Source organism: Peromyscus californicus, unplaced genomic scaffold (genome assembly GCF_007827085.1).
Source record: "Peromyscus californicus insignis strain IS unplaced genomic scaffold, ASM782708v3 Scaffold_11__1_contigs__length_118956290, whole genome shotgun sequence".
In the NCBI taxonomy this organism is placed as follows: Eukaryota; Metazoa; Chordata; class Mammalia; order Rodentia; family Cricetidae; genus Peromyscus; species Peromyscus californicus.
In genome coordinates this window covers 12,655,681-12,675,266 of record NW_026294402.1, presented here as the reverse complement: position 1 = coordinate 12,675,266, position 19,586 = coordinate 12,655,681, and the positions used below count along the sequence as shown (strand labels likewise).

Genomic DNA, 19,586 nt, shown 5'->3' with positions numbered 1-19,586 from the left:
AAATAAAGAATAATGGTGATATTGATTTCATTGCGATGCTCTGAGCACAAAATGAGGCACCTAGTCCAGTGCCAAACCCAGAGTAACTGCATTTTAGCAGTTTTTATGCTGTCAGATTTCACAGAGTTTGAATGCACTACTCAGTATCATGTATTCGCCAGTGCTAGACCCTGGCTTCCTGTGTCTCACTAATGGTACTTCAGAGGCAAAGAGTGCATAGAAAGAAGCATGACTCCAAGTGTCAGACTTCCTTCTCTAACGAACAGCATAGCACTCTGCATATAACAAACAGTCAATAAGTAAGGACTCCACATCAAATGACACAGTTGCTAGTGCATAGTAAAAATAAGATGCTTTGCTTAGCATTGCTTTAGAGGACCCTAAAGATATCAAACACCATTTGTTCCTTGGGTCAACTACACAGCGATAAAAATTTTAGGTGCTCGTAGATTGTGGCCACATCCTTCCAAGATACATTTTGTTTTAGGAGAGTAAAACTGAACACTAAGATACTCAGGAGGAAAGTACAATGCTTATTATCAGGGGAAAAGAAATTAGGTAACGGAATTGCTGAAAAACTTCCTGCTTCTGGCTAAGATGAAGCATGCAGCAGAGGCTCCTATACCCCTCAGGGAAAGAGGGAAATGTTCTACAAAGATTACCTAAGTCTGTCATGAGGAGCCTAGGACAAGACTGCTATGCCTATGCAGGCACCAAAGGATCAAGTTATTCAACAATACATATTGTCTTTCTGTTACATTTATTTATTTTGCAGTGCTGGTGATTGAACCTGGGCCTTTATGCATGCTGGGCATGAGTTGTGCCTGTAAACAGTCTCCCGGCTCAATAAAAGGCCAGAAGCCACATTTATTTTTAATTAGATAATTGAGATTATATAATTATAACATTGCTCTCTTCCCTCCCTCTGTCCTTCCAAATCCTTCCGTATATCCCTCACTTTCAAATTCATGGCCTCCATTTTTCATTAATTGTTATTGTATACATCCTTGAGAAAGAGCCACGGGATTGGGATCCACATTCCATGTGGAGAACCATGCTTGCTCTGTGACAACAGATTCTGGAAAACACGTTGCAATTTCCTTGTTTCCTTAGTATTTTCATAACCTAGTTTCTCATCCTTCTTTGCTGAGCATCTGCTGGACAATATATATATATTTAAAACACACATATTACATATAAAATATATCTATATGTGTTAATATATTATATATAGTATATGTATACGCACATATAGTATATATTATAAATGCTAATATATTATATTGATATGTATGTTAATATATGTGTATTTTTTTATTATTATTACATTCAGACCTCCCAAATTACTGTGCTGGTGAGGATCAGGTAAGGGTCTGGCCTGAGACCGTGCCTAGAACAAGTTCCCAGCAGTCTTTACTGGCTGTATGGAAAGGAAAAGCACTCCCCTTCAATCCAGAAACCTGCAAAGCCAGGTGACTTTCCCAGAAATGAAGGGGCTGAGTCTGCAACAGATGCAGGGCACTGCTGATGGTGCCCTCCCCCTCAGCCTGGCTGCACTCAGCAGTTTCGTTGCCTCTAAGTCTTCCCTTTGCATTTCAGCTTCCCTGTTACTGCCTTCAGTTCTCGAATTCCTAGTCTCATCCTGTCACTTCTCAGCTGGAGGGCCTTGATGTCTCTCGGCTTCCGTAAGACATTCAGACTGTCCTATAAACTCCAGCCTTCTCATTACTATTTACATTTAATGCCATCACAGGGAAGCCCTGGTCCATGACTCTCACTGACCCTTGAATACAACCTGTATATTTCACCCCCTATATATTTTCCTTTGTGTATCACAGAAAATCATCAGCTTATTCTTCCTGTCGCATGACCCCAACATATGCTACATTGCTCCTTTCCAGTCAAGCTTTGCTCCCTCAGCAGCAAACAGTTTCCTGTTGCTTGTTCTAGTTTCTAGACCTTCCCATGATGCATCTTGCAATCAACAGTGTTTATTAGTCATGTAACACTTGGCTCCCTTATTAGAGTGCAAACACACCAAGAGCAGCCACCGGTCATGACAAAAATCGACTTTGAGTAGCCACCATTCCAAATACTATATCCAGTATGCAAGAATTGCTGGCTGGGAGTGGAGAGATCCAGCTGTTAAAAATGCTTGCTACGCCGGGCGGTGGTGGCGCACGCCTTTAATCCCAGCACTCGGGAGGCAGAGGCAGGCGGATCTTTGTGAGTTCGAGGCCAGCCTGGTCTACAGAGCGAGCTCCAGGAACGGCGCAAAGCTACACAGAGAAACCCTGTCTCGAAAAAAGAAAAAAAAAAAAAAATGCTTGCTACTCTTCCAGAGGATCTGGGTTTGATTTCTAGCACCCAGATAGCCGCTTACAACCATTTCTAACTCCAAGTTTGGGTGATGTAATACCCTCTTCTGGCCTTTGAGAACACCAGGCATGTAAGTGGTAAATAGACATATACCTAGGCATAAATAAATACGTACATAAATACATAAAAGTATATAAAATAAAAGTTATTTTTAATGTAGAAAAAGAATTACTAACAGTATGCTTAATGCAACTAACTGGTTAGGGTATACTAGCTAGATATAATACATTCCATATATATCTGTGTACACAAATATGTGAAGTTATTGTTTTAGCAAATTAAAGAACTACCATTCTTTCTTTTTCTTGAGATTTGTAAATGTGTGTGTGTGTGTGTGTGTGTGTGTGTGTGTGTGTGTGTGTGCACATGCCACATATGTGTGCAGGTACCTGCAAAGACCAGAATGACATAGGATCCCCTGGACCTGGAACTACAGGTCCACTGTACCTGGCTGTGGGAGTCTAACCCAGAACCTCTAGAAGATGATGGCTGACCCATTTCTTCAGTCCCCGCCACTCATTTCTTGGTACTGTAAACTGCCTCTTCTTTTTCATCTCCTCATTCCGTATCCTTTCCGTTGGGTAGGCCTTGTTTGTTTGCTGCAGAGCAGAAACTGACAATGATGACCCGAATCCAAGGCCCCCGCCTGGATGAACTGAGGTTGAGAGATCCCAGGCAACACTTCAAAAGGCTCCGCTGGACAGTGATGGGTGTTTTGGTGGTGGCTACGAACTGCATGGTTATTACTAGTAGATTTTTATCTGTGCCTTCAACAGGGTCATGAAAGAACAGGGCCCAAAACAACAAGCCAGGCTAGGGACTGATACTTTGAAAAGCAATAAATTTGGAAGGCTTATTAAAAAATCATCTAGTTAATGTTCATTAGAAACCATGAGGGCAGCCTTCTTGGGACAGAAGTCTTCCTTCAGACAGAGAGAGCACTGTGGTTCTTTCCAAATTAACCAATTGCAAAGAAAATGCCATTTGTCTATGCAACATGTGCCGTGTTGTGGGGAGGTCAGAGAGATGCTTTCTGGCTTCACTGACATCTACCACTGCAATAAATAAACAAAGAGCTGCCTGAGTCCATTCTCAGAAGAGTCATTCCTAATCCTTTTAGGGCAGGAGGATGATTTGTGCACAGCAATCTCCTATCAGCAGCTGTTCCTATTTCTCAGAGGATTCCAGTTGCTTCAAGAGGAAATATTTGGAACAGTCCCCCAGAGACTGTTCAGGAACCAGAGTGAGGTCCCAGCATGTGAAACAGGCAGATTCAAGATCCTACTGGCACTCTGGAAGCAATTTTCAAGTGATTATTCACTTAGAAAGATGTTTGCCTTTACTTTGGAACAAAAGCAGGTTGAGCATGACAAAGATGCTCTGAAGTGGATAGCCACTTGGGCATCAACGTAAGGGCAAGGATGGCACTGAGTGACATCTGTCTTCTGGAGTGCAGTGAAGACAAGTAGATGCAACTACTCCTCGGAGCAGGAGCTATGTGTTAAATCAACCTCCAGTTCCTCCACTTCCAAAACACAGTAACACTCAGGAGTGTCTGTATAATGCATCTGCCATTGCACAATTGCTCACTAGATGAAAAAGAGCAGGCTTCTCTTGCTGTGCTCTTATTGACAAGATTAGTCCCCTATTATTAATATAGCCTTTGAAACTATCATAACGTCCAAATTCATAGTAATTAAAAATTCATGAGTCTGTGGAGATGATTTAGCCCATAAAGAATCTGACATGCAAGCATGAGGACCTGGGTTGAGATCCTCAGCACCCATGCAGAATGCCAAATGCCGTGGCACACCTGTAACCCAGTGCTTCAGGGAGAAGAGCTGAGATCCATGAAACTCATTGGCCAGCCAGCCTAGTCAAATCCAAGACCTTCAGGTTTATCAGAGACTGTGTCTCAAAAAATAAAAATAGATAGCAATCAAATATACCTGATGCCAAGCTCTGGCCTCCATATGCACAATCACACACTTGGTCACACCTACACAAGAAAGTAGACACACACACACACACACACACACACACACACACACACACCACAAAACCAAAGTGCAAGCTTTCTTAATTTTCTATAGCTCTCTAACATCCTATCACAACAAGCTGAAATGCACGTGTTCACTGAGAATGTTTCCGGAACTCTCACTCCCGTCTTAGAACTCTGACTAGAAATTACAGCACAATCTTCAAATACTGTTTGTTAGCATTGGATCTGAAGACTATTGGGAGCACGGTGTTCTTCCTTCAGGACCTGGAGGGCACTTGACAGATTTGCAGACGTCCACCCAACTCTGGCCTCCCTACCAGCTTCCAAGAGTGTCCCTTCAACACCTGGTAAAGTCACTCCTGTCACTTCGAAACAAGATCAGAAATATGTACTGAGAAATGAAAATTTCTACAGACATTTCTTCCCCTGAGCCTTCCAACTCTGAGATAGAAGGCTTTATCAACCCAGTCAATTTCATCTTAAAGGCAAATAAAAAGATATTGGCACCAAGAGTTCAAATATTTCATGGAGAGTAACACTTGAAAAATGGCTAAAATATGTTATTGATTTTATGTGCAATTTGAAAAGAATGGAAACACTTCTTATGCAACTCCTGAAACAGCATTCATTTTCCAGAGTGCTTAATCCTTCTAAAAAATTTGACTATTTCTTAGTGTCAGAAAAGATTTTGTGTAATCATTTGCCTTCAGATTCCTATTTCCAGATTTCAGAAATAACACGACATTTTTCAAAAGATGCATAAACTTACATTTCTGCTCACACCCATGCAAACACACACCAGGAAAACCAGGGTTGTTGAGGTGCCAGGCAGCAGTTTGTCCTCGTAATCCATTTCCCTCTAGGAGTCCCACAGGAGGCAGATACCCCCTGTTCTCTGAAGGCACTTGACACAGATCAGAAAGCCTTTCCTTTATCATTTAGGAGCCACACTGTAGCATAAAAACCCCATACACCAGGGGAAGAAGAAAGGGGCCAAGTGTCTGATTTCTCTTCCTCAGCAGGTCTCTACTTAGCTGGAACTGGAGGGATGGGGCTGTACAGCTTTAGGATACTGTGGGCAGTTTACCTCCAGCTGTGCCTACCTAAGCAAAAGGTGTTGGCTAATAGAAGCAATTACCTGGTGATTCCGGCTCAACCACAACCCCCATAAAAAAGCAACCTGGAGAATTTGGATTTTTGTCAGATGAGTCAGGCTGAGTACTTTCTCCTTACAAATTTAATGCTGTGTTAAAAAAGAAAAAATATAGTGTTACACCGTAAGAACTTCAGAACAGGGCTTGTGGTTAACTTGTGAGCACTCGTGTGTGTGTGTGTGTGTGTGTGTGTGTGTGTGTGTGTGTGTGTGTGTGTGTGTGTGGTGTGTGTATGTGTGGAGTGTGTGATATGTACTTGTGTATAATTTGTGTATTATTGTGTAGGTACTATATGACTACATATACATGGTATACATGTGTGCATGGTATGTGTGTGAGATAAATGTGTATATGTGTGGTGTATGTGTGATGTGTGTGCTTGGTATTATGTATATATATGTGTAGTGTGTGTAGAGTGTGGTGAAACTGTGCATATTGGTGGTGTAGTATATTGTGTGGGTTACTGTGTATATGGGTATGGGGTGTGTGTGTGTGTGTGTGTGTGTGTGTGTGTGTGTGTGTGTGTTATGAGGAACAGAACCCTGGTCAGAAGTCCTCAAATTTTAACAACTGTTAGAATCACCAAGATTCAGGGAATGCCAATTTCAGGCTGGAGCCCTGTGATAATGTCAGCTTAACACAATCTAGAATCAGCTAGAAAAGAGTGCCAGGGAGGGATTGTCTCCAGATCATGTTGGCCTGTGGACATGTCTGTTATGGTGTCTTGATTGCCTGGATTGATGCAGGAAGCCTCAGAGTGTAAGTGAAAACAACATAAAACAAATCTAAATCCTATTAGCAACTCCTTGAACATGGAATTTCTGCAACGTTACCAACAAAAACCCATCTCATTTGGTTACTAGAAGAAATAGAAGGTGCTGTGACCTCTTTTTTGGCAACAGTGCCATAGGTATTCAGACACTTGTCCACAGAGACAGTCTCCATATGCAAATACCTTGATGCAGTTTACTTTGAAAATTCACGTTGACATGCATGGCTAACATTTGGGCTGGTAAAATGAAATGGATTCTAATTTATTTAGCCAAAACTACTCCTCAAGTCAGGGCAAATGGCCATTTTCATGAATTAAAAATGAAAGTGGCATTAAAATATTATTTCTGGCAATATGATGATATTTATACTTAATAATACCTTGCTGACTCAATGAAATAAACCCAAAACCAATTCATCTGATGTACGTGGTGGCTCATAATCCCAGCAGCTGAGAGTCAAGGCTGGCAGCAGATCGTTGTGAGTTTGAGGCCAACCTGGTTGTACAGCAAGCTCCAAGCCAGACAAGGCTGGTGCATAGTGAGACCCTGTCTCTAAAAGCAGAAAAGAAAAAGAAAAAGAAAAGAATGGAAAAGAAAGTTAACTAGTCTAATTTAAATTTTCTTTTTTCTTTTTTTCACCAACATTGTGGAAATGCTTTTTCATTCTCTTTGGTTTTGAGGGCCCTTGTTTCAGATGTATTTCTTTTTAACTTTGGTTAACAGTAAATGATGAAGAAAATAATGTAGCTCCTCCTTTTAACAAGTAGACATGTTTTTATCTGCACCTCGGATATTTTCTTAGTAGTTGCAGCAGGGAAGTAAATAGACACTGAAGGGAGCATAGCTGTGAGGTGGGCCGCTGGAAAGACAGAATAGACCTAATTTCTTTTCTAAGATTGTAGGAAAATGGTTACCTCATTTTTAAGTTGCTTGGCAATTTTCCCTTTGATTGGCAAAGGAGCAAGTTGCATCCAAAGTCCATACAGGTTATCTTAAGCTCAGAATTCTTCTTTGTAGAGGAATACTACAAATGTGGCCTTAGTAAACTAGTTCACATGAGCATACTCCATTCATATTGTATTCACTGTACTGAAAGGTAGAGACAAATAGTAAAACAAAAAAAAACAAAAACAAAAACATTAATTTACAAAAAATGTTTTAAGATAATAATTTTGAAAGAAAAAAATCCTCAAAATGTTTGAGGAAAAACAAGTTCAATGAGAGGCCAGGAGAATATATAAAAACATGTTACCTAATGAAGTAGGGTTCTGGAGGTGTTCATACTTTGGTAAGAGAGAACGTTTGCCCTTTCAGTATTATAGACTTAGAATGGACTAAGTGTACCCCTAATTATCTCATATTATCATCAGCCACGGGTAATGTTGGATTTAACTTATGAATAAAATGGGGTGGAATGAAGAACCCTCTTCACTAGGGTAGTAGTAGTCACGTAACTAACCAGTCCAAATCATTCAACCCACATCCCCTGTCACTGCTACATTATTTTTAAAACATCTTCTGATAAATGGTGAGTTCTAAATCCACCTAAGACCCACGAGGATAGATAACTCATTATCTCCCCAGTGCTTCTCAGAGCCAAGTGCATAGTTGCTCAAGAATAATGTTTGCTAGACAGATTTATGAACAAAAATGAATGAAAGGGAAAGAGGAATGCCTAAGAGATACAGAATTGTATAAGATAAAATGTTGTAACATGAATTTTAAAAGGTCTTATTAATAAAAAAAATAAGCAACAGAGACAGATATTGGGATGAATGTTGAAAGATCAGAGAAACCGAACAAGCCACAGCCAACTTCACCTTGCCAACTCCTCAGCTGATCCTGTTTTCACAAATCCTCAGAATGAGAGCCTCTGAGTCCTCACCCGAATGGTTCTCAGCTGAACTGCTGCTAAAAAGCTTCTAGTTCCTGGTCCTCACGCCTTATCTACCTTTCTGCTTCCTGCCATCACTTCGTGGGATTCAAGGCATGTGTCTTTCCCAAGCAAGACATGAGATCTCAAGTGCTGGGATTAAAGGTGTGTGCCACCATGCCTGACTCTGTTCCCAGTGTGGCCTTGAACTCACAGAGAACTGGATGGATCTCTGCCTCCCAAGTGATAGGATTAAAGGTGAGTGTGCCACCATTTTCTGGCCTCTATGTCTAATCTAGCGGCTGTTCTGTTCTCTGACCCCAGATAAGTTTTATTATGTAGGGTACACAATATATTGGGGGACACAATATATTACCACAAAATGGCTTCTATTACATTGATTAACCTATTCGCCAAAGTAAAGGAAGAGTTGTAACCCAAGATGGATACAAAATAAAATAAAGTCAGATGGTAAGAAATTCTTTTGAGGAAATCCAAGTAGTTAGGTATACCCAAGTCTGGTTTGGATGCTCTTTGAAAATAAAGACTGGGTTGCATCAACTTTAAGAGACTAAAGTGACTACTAAATGCGGGTCTTAAAAATCAACATGTATATCATCCCCAACGAGACCCAGGGAATATCACAGAAAAATGAACCGATAGATTAGAAGAGCTAGACAATGGGAAGGAGTGCTGGGAAGCGCTGTCTTCTATGTATGATGTGGTCAATGTAATCCTAAACAACAGCTATGACTACCTGCAAAGGACTAGTACACAAAAAGTAAGGTGTGAAATTAAGATGGGATTAACTGGGAATGAGAAGGGGGCCTGAAGTGTTGGGAGGGAGATAAAAGTGTGAATATTTTCACAGTGTGTTACATACATGTGTAAAACTGTCAAAAATTAAAATTTTGCAAAAAAATGGTTAAGGGTCAAAGAAGGATGTGCACAAAAGAAGAATGTGATGCACCCATCTTGATGTATTTGTAACATGTAGTACCAGGATTGGTGGAAAATTTGGAAAGAAGTCAGTCTGTGTTTTGGACTTACCACCTACTGCAATTCCTTAAATCATCAGTGACCTACTTCCTCCAGTGAGGCTTCAACTGCTAACAGTTCTACTACCTCCCAAATCAACACCAGAAGCAGCAAATGAACATGTGGGGATGCTTCGCACTTAAGCCGAAACACACAACAAAGCATGATTTTATCTGGTCCCCCAAATAATGCTGGCTAGAGTCGTGGGCTTGATTTAATACTTCGAGGAAAGGACATTCTCCCACCTCCCTAAATAGCCCATTTGGTCATCAAAATATCTCTTAAATTCAATGTTTACAGGGTTAGCAATAAGATAGGTATTACCTCATATGACATACAAGTAAAATCTTCCTGAACACAGAGACAAACTCAATGAGATGAACAGGTCTGGGTAGAACGTGACAAACAGAACTGATCACTGAAAGAAGTCTTATAAGTACATAAAAAGTTGGTCAATATGTATTCCTGTGTGTGATCATTCTGTATATATTCATATATTATCCTTAAAAGATATTGAATCATAATTTGGCAGTTGCTTAGAGTAAACGATGACTAGGAATGACGAGAGGACACGGACAAAGGGGTTTACCACGTGACTCACTGTGTCACACTGCAGCTTCCATGATGAAATTTTTAATCCCCCTTTCTCTTCTCTTTCTTCTCTTAATTTTTTTTGGAGTGTGTGCGTGTGTGTGTGTGTGTGTGTGTGTGTGTGTGTGTGTGTGTGTGTGTGTGTGTGTGTGTGCAGGAGTGGAGGGCTGTTCCAAAGGGACAGAGAAATGGATGGGATCAAGACACATAATGTAAAAGACACATAAATAAAAAAGAAAGAGGAAAAATAAGAAGGAATGGTGATTGGTGTATTAGCTTGGGACTGCCAGAAAGCAGAGTGTGACATCACACTTACTGCAGACGCTGGAGAGATGGCTAGGGCTACAGCGAGTAAGAGATAGCTTGGTGCTTCAAGTCACATGCTTCCAGAGGACCTCGCTCAGTTCCCAGCTCCCATGTCATGTCAGGCAGCTCACCAATTGCCTCCATCTCCAAAGGATATGAAGTCCTGTGGCATATAATCACCTGTGTATAGGTATGTGAAAATAAAAATAATAAAAATAAACCTTAAAAATTTTCACTGGAAAAACTTTGCGGGGAGGGGTGTGAGTGTGATCCCAGGAGCACAGGAGGGTCAGAGGGCCCGAGCCAGAGGGAAGAAGCTGACCACTGTTTCATGCAGCAAGACCACCCCAGAAGCTGTTTAGAACACATTTGCCTCCTCCATCTGTGGCAGAGAGTCATGCAAATTTCCAAATATACCCATGTCTTGTTCACTAAAGATTTCTCAGTGTTTAATCTCCTACACATCTAGGTTTCCATTTACATCAAACACTTCAAGAGACCCCTGGGTTGGAGGTGAGCTACAAGAGAGGCCCAGGGCACCACACTATCAGTGCAGCTTGCAGCAATCCAGAAGAGCAAGTTGTTTGCTCGGGGACCTAGGGGGAGAATAAGGCCCAGAGGATCTGGATTGGACTTGGGAGGTGTGTAGAGCAACTTATATAATTACATAGTCCTGATTTTTCAGCTTAGGGCTCTTTTCTGTGTTGTTATCCAGTCTAACAGAGAACTCTCATGCTGTCTGCACTCATTTATTCTTCGACATTAATACACGTATCCACTCCACTAGGATTTGGACTAGGTGCCGTGCATGGAAACTTAAGTGTTATAAATGCCTTTGGTTCATTCATTAAGTTCATAGTTTTATCAATGATGTGACCTCAATACCACAGGTACATAGTAGGTTATGTTAAGAAAAAATAGATGTTTTTCTGATATCAGCAAGCATTACTTGCTCCCCCAAATCTAAACTGACCAGAGAGTGTCCCACTGAATAAATTACTCCACCCCCTTGCAGAGAGTCCTTTGCCCACAGGTTGTCATGGCCCATTTCTGCTCTGGGAGTAGAGACTGTTTCCTTTACTACCTACACACTGCCTAAGGGCAGGAGGCAGAGTTAGACAGATTTCTGCACTTATAGGCAAAGTGCCTCTGAGGCATGAGAGAGCCTTTGGAGGGGCTGGACTCCCATAGCATCAATGCTCCTCCAGTTACCTGGCCAGCTTCCCAGGAAGGAGGTGGAAGATGGCCTCTCCTGCTGTCGACATCACTTCCCTGAGCACCCCAGGAGCCAACCAGCGACCCCTGACTCTACCCGAAGTGCTGGCTTCAGGCAGCAGCTCTCCTAGTCCTTCCACAGAAGCACTGGAATGGGAAATGCGTGATTCATTAAAACCTTTGATGCAAAGTTAGCTGCCTTGGGTCAGTCACAAGGAATACGCCATATCGGGAGCATATTTATATGGCAATAAACTTTTAATGCTAAGAAAGTGCCTGAATAAAAAATAAAATCAGAATAAAATTATGCAAATGACAACATTTTGGAGAGCAGGCAAGTTTTCTTCTGGCCTTTGTAACAGTGAAGCCCTGGACACCATCATGCTTCTGGCCTGGAATTAGTTGATGTATGGGGAGCTGTCAGTATTTCTTAGTATTTCCATTAACCGCTCAAGGCAAGCAACCGGAGCATGCAGAGTGCTTTATGGGGCAGTCAAGGCAGTGCAGAAGGCCGCAGAAGGCTTTCAAGGGGAACTTCCCACCTACTAAGAGTGGAGGGCTTTTTAGAGCTCTAAGGCCCCAGGCTTGGGAGCTGAAGACCAGGAAGGTAAATTCTATGAGCTCTTCAAAGGGCATGACTGAGCACAAAGACTTTTAGCTGCCACAGACCTTACTCCCCAAAGAGAAATTGAGGGGTCAAAAATAAAGAGCGATTTTCTCTACACAGCAGATCTGTAGGCCTGCTGCACCTCTGTTGATGTTAGTGATCAGTAACAGAGTCCTGGAGAAGCTACCTGGGACAGGGCACTTCAGGCACCTCCTTGGAGTGAGCGCCTGCTTTAGACGAGTGGGGGCAGGCGGTAGGCGGGCACCGGGGCGCTGGCCAGTTAGGTTGAGCTCTTTCGCTCGCAGGCTGGGAGCAAAGGCTGTAGTGCAAGCGCTACTGCAGTAGTGGATAGTGGAATGGGCGTGGGGGCGGCAGTTTCCAGAAATCCTTACACTAGTGAGGATGATACAGAAGTTATAGCAAATAGAGGGCCACCAATTGGCACCGCAAATCACCTAGTTCCTCAGAGATCACTCACTCATCCCCATTCGGAATGTCTTCCCATCCCACAGTGTTTCAGATGGGGTGGGGGTGATGAGTCATGTTACTCTTTAGTCCGATTCCCTCTCACACAAAGGTGTTCCGGAGGATCTGAAATACGTGGGGGAAGCAACGCTAGTCCAGTGTAGGCAGCAGGAGGTACAACGTTTGGTAGTTTGGCCCACTGCACTTCCAACTACCCTGAGGAGCTTGGGTAAGCCATCTTGGCCTCATCTTGCCTCCGTTTCCTCTTCTGTTCGGGAGAAGTCTAGGGCACTCTAGGCAGCGGGATGCAGCGCCCGGCAGATTGAATGTGGTGCGTGCGCGCGCGCGCTCTGAAAACGGCAGGGAGCTCTCCCGGCTACTGCCTCTGCACCGCACTTTGGTGCGTCCTTCCAGCCCAGCTAGGGGTGGAGGAAGCCTGGGCTCTAAAATTAGTCCAGCTTCCAGGCGAGGCGCCCAGAGCGTCCTGCTGCCGGCCGCCGCGTCTCCCCGGCCCCCTCCCGCGCCTCTCGTCTCCGCGTGGCGCTCGGAGATCACTGGTCGTCCCCCACGAGGACGCAGCTCTGCGGGGAGGGAGGAGGAGACAGCGAAGCTGGGGTCTTGGCAGTGCGGCGGCGGCAGCGATGGGGAACCCGAAGCAGCTCCTCGACTAGCTGTAGCGGTGCAGGCTGCCGAGAGCAGACGCGAGAACCGCTCCTCCCGGCAGGCTGCGCTGTGATCTGGGCTGAGCATTGGGACCTCTCTCCCGGTCCCCCTCCTCCCGCCGCCATCCTCCTCCGACTCCCCTCCTCCGCCCGCCAACCCGCAGCGGTGGCGGCGTCCTGAGCGCCAAGCGCCGAGCGCCTCCGCTCGCCTCACCAGCTTCAGCCGGGAGCACGCGGCGAGCACTGCGGCGGAGGCGGCGGGGTGGCCGGCTCGCCCTAGGCCGGAGAGGAAGACCACGGAGGACGCGTCTGGTGCAGGGGAGTATCGCCGGCAGAGGCAAGGGTGCGTGAGGATTTTTAGCGTGCTTATTTGGCTGCAGGGTGCACCGGCTAGAGCGCACCTTTCTCAGAACAGCCCCAGCTACCAGGTTACACAGAAGCTGTAATGGGGTTCCGGCAAGCTAGAGCCATCAGAAAGCGTGGGGGAAACTTTTCACCTTGTAAAGTTCCTGCCTGGGTGCTGCCGGGAGCTGTGGTCATTACCGCTACCAGCTAGAACCCAGGGAGACTCAGCCCTGCGGCTGGAGCCAAGAAATAGATACGGGAGTTGGTCAAGTTTAGGTCTAGGGATAAGAGGAAAGAGTGCTTGCGGGTCTGCATGCTTGCACGCTCCTTTGGGTCCTCACTGAGCTGTGGCGGCTGGCTGCAGGTGGATTTGATCAGGCGGCTAGTCCGCTTGGTAGCTGGCGCTTACAACATCAGTGGGAAGGCGCAGATGCCAATGGATGCACTTGCAGGACCTAGAGGCACAAGTTGGGTGCTTGCTAGAGGAGGCTATGTGCGGAGCAGAGAACCTAGCCTCCAATTCCACCGTGCAGGAACCGTAGCCCAGAATGTTCGCCGGGCCTCTCTCTCCTCACATCTGAGTCTTGTCGGGTTGTGAAAGGTACTGAATGACAGCAGACTTTGAACTGGTGCGACAGTTTGGTTGAGTAGCCAAGAGATGATTGCCTCTTGTTTTGACGGGAAGATGGACCCGAATGCTTAGGGAGAAAGCATGATTTTTGGCGGGCGGGAGGACGGGCTTTCCTATTTGAAAAGAGAATAGCGCAAGTCTGACCATCCTAAGGATGCCGAAGGGCCCTTGCGGCTCCGCTTGGGCATGTTGAAGGCACACTGGTCCGCGCCTGGAGTCCCTCCTGGAGGGATGAGAGGGACTGTCGGTTCTCCAGAGTGCAGCTGGGGATCTTAGGGAGCTGGCTGGAGGTGGCAGAGAGGGCCTGGAAGGATTTCGCTTGGCGCTCAGAGAGCAAGAGGACGCGGCCAGTTGGGGTCGCTGAGCTAAAATGCATCGGGCCAGGCTGACGAGAGGTGGCTAGCCCGGGTATTTTTAGCAGTATACTAATTCACCGTTTCTCTCCCTAGCCGACTTTTGTCGCGTGTGTTTTCGGAAATGTTTAAGCACTGATTAGACTTTGCGGAAAGCAACTCGTGTTGCTTTTCTCTGCCCTGCTCTTGCATGCTTTGGTGCACTTGGAGAGCGGATAGGATGCAGAGTGCCGGGTGTTCCCGGGCGCACTAAGGCTCATCTCCTGGCTCCTGCTACCAGAGGAAAGGGGGCGCTCCTGGGTGTGCGTGCTGGCGGTGTCACCCACTTTCAGATACAATAACGAGCAAGCCCGGCCATGGGGTTGTCCGCAAATGGACGTGAAGGTAGGGATAGGCTGCAGACAGTGAGGTCGCCGTGGAGGCTGGGAGTCTCCCAGAAGCGAGAAGCCCCGGCATCCGGGAGCGAGGTCAGCCAGTGTCCCGAGCCTCCCTGGGGGAGCCCCACTTCGCCGCCGCGTGCGCTCGGGACCTGGATCTTCCTTGGGGTATTCCTGAACCCGCTACGCAGCGGCGCGAGGGAGGAACACTGGACCAGGAGACGGATGGAAGTCTTTCTCTGCTTTCCCCTCCTCCCCGCCCCCAGACTCCGGCGCGTTTGCTTCCAAGTTGGATCCCACTTGCATTTACAAGTGTCAGACAAACCGCGCCAAGCACCCGCTCTCTCCGACTCAGCCAGATGGGGGAGGGAGCAGGGCGGGAGCCATGCTCCCACTAGGGTCGTCTCCCGCACGGGAGTCCGGAGTGGTTTCTTAGTTTTTAGGCCTTGATGTTTAAAAGGTATATAGAAGAAATCTGTAAAGCCCACAGCACTAGTGGACACTCGCGTCTCAGCCTTTTATCCTCCTTTCCACCGACACATTAATTTTCTGGCCCGACGCTTGTCTTTTCAAAGGCGAGTTTGGGCGGTGGGAGGAGGGGCCGGGAGCTGGCCGCCAGTCCACCTCGGTGGCTTTGAGCTTCGGGCTTTGTTGCCAGGATTTGATTGAGCCCGGGCCGAGTTAAAATAAATGTAGAAAGACAAAAACAGGCCAGACATACTGCAGGCGAAGCTGCCTTGATTCAGGAGATGGAAAGGGCGAACTGCCATCTAGGAATTGAGGACCCAGAGGCCAGCATCTCAGCTTAGATGGAGAGAGCATAGGCTTCCTTGCTGCTGCTGCGGGCTCCCAACTCTGGGTTATCCAATGCTTGAGCGGGGGCGGGGGTAGAGGTGGGGGAGGGCGCTCAGTGTGATGTGGAGATTGAATCTCATCAGGAAAGAAAGGGAGGAAGGAGATGGGAGAGCGAGAGAGAGCGAGAGGGGGGGAGGGAGGGGGAGAGAGAGAGAGAGAGAGAGAGAGAGAGAGAGAGAGAGAGAGAGAGAGAGAGAGAGAGAGAGAGAGAGAGAGAGAGAGAGAAGAGGAAAGAGGGAGAGAAAAAAGGGAAGAGATTGAGAAATAGAAATGATATGGGCTCCTAAAAATTTTTGGTCACTGACTGCTTCGACCCGCCACTCCAAGCCCCCGCCCCTTTTCGTTCTTATTCCAAAATTGGACAGTTGCACAGGGAGAATTAAAAAAAATGCAAAAAAAAATGCAAGAAAACAGTGTGCCAAAAGACAAAGAGTATTTTTTAAATGCACAATTTCTTCTGCTCCTTGATATGATTTTTACACAGTAGGTTTGGTGTGGGTGAGGGGTTCAATTTTTTTTTTCTTCTTTTCTTAACATTGTATAGGGAGAAAAGTTGTCTTCCAGAGTTAAACCAAATAATTAAAACCAATTCGATCAGGAGTCCCCTTTGTTGCTTCTGGAACTTGGACAATAAATGATGTTGGAATCTGTTTCTCTGCACTATGTGCTGGAAGGAGAAAGTTCCCAGAACTGTCCATGCTATAACGTCTTCATATCTGAGCCACACAGAACTCCGCATGAGAGACAGCTGCCTGGGAGATCAGAAATTGGTCAGCTGCTGAGCTGGCTCCATCTCTCATCACTGCAGGATTTTCGCAGCCAATATTTGTTGACCAGCGACTGGCTTTCCAGCCTTGCCTCCACTCACTCTCCTTCTTTCAATTTTTATTTATTCTGGTTCCTGGCAGAGACATTTTGGGAATTTTTAAATAGTCAGGACCCAGTCAGTCTGTTAAACAGCAATTAAATTTGTGCTGAGCTACGAAGAAATGAAACTAGTAGCAACAATCGGGGATTCGGTAGGGGGTGGGGTGCCCACCGACCAGTGTGTTTGTTATATAGGTGTTTTGCTAGCTCACAGGTTTTGTGAAGCAGGGTTTCTTCTGACTGTTCACATAAGGGCAGTGGCAGGTTGTGCTGTTCCTGCCTGCTTCCATGCTAGGGAAGGAAGGGCCTGCTCTAGTCTACACAATGAGTTATGTCGAAAGGAGAGAAACAGGCAGCTGCCATGGAGAAGGGGTATGCAGTCCAGTCCTCAAGTCAGAGGATGATTTGTGAGGGGCTGTGTTGTTAAGGTATGTTAATGTTTCCTCACAGACCAACGACCTAGTGACCTTCTCTTATTACTCTTGGAGTTAGGGCTGGTGTGTCTGTGTGCCTTGGATCTGTCCAGGTGACTGTTGGACAAGAGGGAAACCACACTAGTGGGGGACATCTGGTGTTTCCCTCTGAGTTACCTCTGGTGTTTTCCTGCTACAAGATCATTGAATAGGGTTCCTGTCCTGGGCTCAGGCGGACTTGCTCCTTTACATTGATTTCTTTGATTGCTGAAGTGGTATTGATGAACCCCATCTTTGCTCACTGTGGAGACACTAGAATTGGAAAGGGCATTTAAAAGAAAGGAGCCTGCAGACTGTAGCCTGGGCTCTCAGGTTATGGAGGCAGGAGGATCAGAAGTTCAAGGTTATTCTACAGTCTACAGTGAGTTCCAGGCTACCAGACCAGCCTGAGCCACATAAAACCAAACTGGGTCTCAAAAAAAGGAGGGCTAGTAAACGTAAGAGGAAGGACTCGTTTCCTGACCTGTTTCTCCATCCAAAAGCTCACAGATACTCTAATGCTCCCCAACACTGAAAGGAGGAACATAGATAGCCCCGTTGTTTATTAAGAAGTTTCTGCCCTGCTTTTTGCTTTTCCTTCCTCCCTGTCACTCACTCCCTTCCTCGTCCTCCTTTCCCTCACCCTTCTCTTTTCCTACTGTTGATTATATCCTTATCTGCTGCTTTCTACCCAATTGTAAGAGCTGAAGACAGGAAGACCCACACTGTGACTGCTTCCTTGGGAAGACAAGATAAAAAGCTTTTCTCCCTGTGGGTTCATTTGACTGCACTGGTATTTCAAACTCATTGATTTCTTTGAATATCTTCTCATCTCATAAGCTTTCTCCCCATTGACTCCTTTCTCCAAGAATATTTCAGAGAAGCTGGCCTTTAAAACAATCAACTTAATGCCACAGATTGAATTTATTGAGAAGACATTGAGGACTTGTCTAGTGGCTAGAACTCTTCTGGTTTAGCTTCTGATTGTCAGGTACATGGAAAATAACAAATTACCCAATCTAGAGATTAGGTATTGAAGAGGAATTCCCAAGTTAGACTCAATTTTAGCCTCTACCACCTTAGGAGTTCTTCCCAACCCCCAACTTAGTGGGAGGGTCAGAAGTTTGAGAGTGAATTTCCTGGTGTGATTATGGAAAATGGAGAATCGACCTCAGAATACAATAATCAATTTTGTGATCAAAGTGTGGTCTTCCTGTCAGTGTGATTACGTTGATTTCTTTGTTTGTTTGTTTGTTTCTTTCTTTCTTTCTTTCTTTATTTATTTAGTATTCTGGAATACAATACATCTGAACCATGTCTTCCCCTCCCTCCACTCCTGGGGTCTCTCATATAATGCATCCCAACCATAGTCTCCCCTCCCTCCACTCATTCCCTCCCACACACCTCCCCTCTCCCCGAGATCCACTGCTCCTCTGTTTCCCTTCAGAAAAGAGCAGACCTCCCAGGATATCAGCCAGACATAAAATACCAAGTTACAAAAAGACTCGGCACAAACCCTAGTATCAGAGCTGGGTGAAGCAATCCAGTAGGAGGAAAAGGGTCTCAAGAGCAGGCAGAAGAGTCAGAGACAGCCCACTCCCACTGTTAGGAGTCCCACAAAAACACCAAGCTAACAACCGTGACATGTATGCAGAGGTCCTAACACAGAGGAATACAGGCTCCATGGTGGCCACTTCAGTCTCTATGAGTCCCTATAAGCTCTACTTAATTGATTCTGTTGTTATATGCTGATATAGAAACCTTAGAAGATTTCTGGGAAAGGCCAAGTATTATCTTCCTTCAGATACTACCTTCTGAAGATGATGCCTTCTTGGACACAAAAGTTATACAGAGGACCTGGAAAGGTCTTAGATCTGACATTCTGACCCTTCAAACTTTCAGTATTGGGAACCATAGATTCTGTTTAATGAATGAACTTATTAACGTTCTCTTCTAGGTGTGTTTTTGTTTTTCATTATGTAAAACCATGTAGACTCTAAGGTAATTAGCCCTCTTATTCTTCTTACAAGTTAACTTCACTTTCATTGTTTCGCCTTAATCTTTCACTTTTGCGTGTATCATTTGAACACCCTTTTTTTTTGTTTTATAAGGTAGGACCCTGTCATGTGGCCTGAAATTCATGTGTTGCCAGGCTGGCTTCAAATTGAGGGTCTTCCTCCTTCTAACTCTCAAGTGCTAGGATTAAAGGCTACTACCACAATGCCCAGAATTCATTTATTTTACATTATTTTCAGCAATATTTACTGAAACTACCTCTGTCTTGTAAGATTCAAAGAATAGCTAGCTACACCCATTGTTTTGAATCTTTGTCTGTTTTCTTGTTGATGCATAAAAACAATCTGACCAAAGCAATTTAGGGGAGAAACTATTTACCAGGTTCAAAGTTCCTGGTTACAGTCCAGCTCCAGTTACAGTGTCAGGAACTGGGTACAACTGGTCACGTTGTATCAATAGTCAAGAAGCAGAGAACAACAAATGCTTTTGTTCAGCTACCTTTTTCCTTCTCACTCAGTCCACTGCCCAGACAGTGAAACCGGGATGGGTCTTCCCAACTCACTTAACCCAATTAAGAAAATCCCTCAGAGGCATGCCCACAGTCTAACCAAATCTAGCCAATCCC

At 45.1% G+C, this 19,586-nt stretch overlaps 1 protein-coding gene and 1 long non-coding RNA gene across 11 annotated transcripts in view; one reads left to right on the top strand and one right to left on the bottom strand.

Moving 5' to 3' along the window:
• Positions 1-6,576: 6,576 nt before the first annotated feature.
• On the bottom strand, positions 6,577-11,452 carry LOC128102955 (uncharacterized). Its single transcript, XR_008215599.1, has 4 exons — positions 11,329-11,452; positions 10,127-10,296; positions 7,223-7,397; positions 6,577-6,860 (listed from the first exon to the last, which is right to left on the bottom strand). It is a non-coding gene; the product is annotated as an uncharacterized LOC128102955 (long non-coding RNA).
• Positions 11,453-12,499: 1,047 nt separating this feature from the next.
• Fat3 (FAT atypical cadherin 3) overlaps positions 12,500-19,586 on the top strand; it is a 621,862-nt gene continuing 614,775 nt past the window's right edge. For 3 of the 10 annotated variants that reach the window (XM_052753043.1, XM_052753024.1, XM_052753017.1), the window contains exon 1: positions 13,042-13,408. The gene's annotated coding sequence lies outside the window, so the exon portion shown is untranslated. Of the gene's footprint in view, positions 12,633-12,921; positions 13,409-13,537; positions 14,012-19,586 lie in introns of those variants that run through there. The other 7 variants (XM_052752983.1, XM_052752989.1, XM_052753008.1 and 4 more) reach the window with 6 other exon arrangements.